The 1,268-nt window shown below is 37.5% G+C and overlaps 1 protein-coding gene across 1 annotated transcript in view; it reads left to right on the forward strand.

Moving 5' to 3' along the window:
* Window positions 1–1,268, forward strand: part of LOC102830941 (solute carrier family 22 member 9-like) — a gene marked incomplete at its 3' end in the record, with an annotated part of 5,524 nt that overhangs the window by 1,694 nt on the left and 2,562 nt on the right. The window lies entirely within an intron of this gene.

Below are 1,268 nucleotides of genomic sequence, written 5' to 3' on the forward strand. Positions count from 1 at the left end.
GCCTGACCCAAGCCATGGTATTTTCATGCATGTGAAAGATTGACACTGAATAAAGAAGACTGTAGAAAAATTGATGCATTTGAGTTGTGGTGTCAGAGGAGAATATTAAACATACCATGAACTGTCAAAAGAACAAACAAATCTGTGTTGGAAGAAGTACAGTTAGAGTGCTCCTTAGAAGGCAGGATGGCCAGACTTAGTCTCTCATACTTTGGACATATTATCAGGAAGGACCAGTCGCTGGAGAAGGACATCATGTTTGGTAAAATGCAAGGTCAGCGCAAAAGAGGAAGACTCCCAATGAGATGGATTAGCACAGTGGTAGCAGTAATGGACTCAAGCCTAGAGCAAAGATTGTGAAGTTGGTGTAGGAATGGGTAGTGTTGTGTTCTGTTGTGCATAGGGTCACTATGAGTCAGTACCAACTCGATGGCACCTAACACCACCAAGAGCAACAACGAAGATTTACAGCTTTGGAAATCCCATGCAGGGTTGCTATGAGTCAGAACTGACTGCACAGCATATAACCAAAATCAATAATACTAATAGTTGTAATTTTTTAAAATGTAAAAACTGTACTTCACTGAGAGTTCTGTACTTCTATTTCTGAAATGGATAAAGAGAAAGATGGGGCTTTCTGCTCCTGTGACGATTTATAGCCTTGAAAACGCTATACAGGGTCACTATGAATTGGAATGAACTCAGCGGAAGTGAAAACGCTATACAGGGTCACTATGAATTGGAATGAACTCAGCGGAAGTGAAAACTCTATACAGGGTCACTATGAATTGGAATGAACTCAGCGGAAGTGGGTTTGGATTTTGGTAAAATATAGGAGTTCCCATAGAATCTAAATTTCAATAAAACAATGTATATTTTTAGTGACAATATATCTGAAATATTAAACATAGGACATAATGATGGTAAAAAAAATGAATTGTTCTATGAAAACTCTATTCGATGAAAAGTTCTCTATATTTGCAAACAGGGTAAGATACTGCATGTCCCATTACATTTGAATGTCACTAAATAATAATAAAGTTTTGTTTTGTTTTTTTAGTGAAAGTGTGCTGAAATTCTGAATGGGATTTTTACTAAGAAATGATTCATTTTTTGTTTGGAATTCAGTTTAACTGGATACACTGCATCATTGTTAGTTTTTACAACTGATTACCTAACAACAGAGGTAGCTTAACATCACCTGCCTGGGAATTCGGCATCTTTTTGTTGTTGTTGTTGTTAGGTGCCATCGAGTCGGTCCCGACCCA

Source organism: Chrysochloris asiatica, unplaced genomic scaffold (genome assembly GCF_000296735.1).
Source record: "Chrysochloris asiatica unplaced genomic scaffold, ChrAsi1.0 scaffold00310, whole genome shotgun sequence".
NCBI lineage: Eukaryota > Metazoa > Chordata > Mammalia > Afrosoricida > Chrysochloridae > Chrysochloris > Chrysochloris asiatica.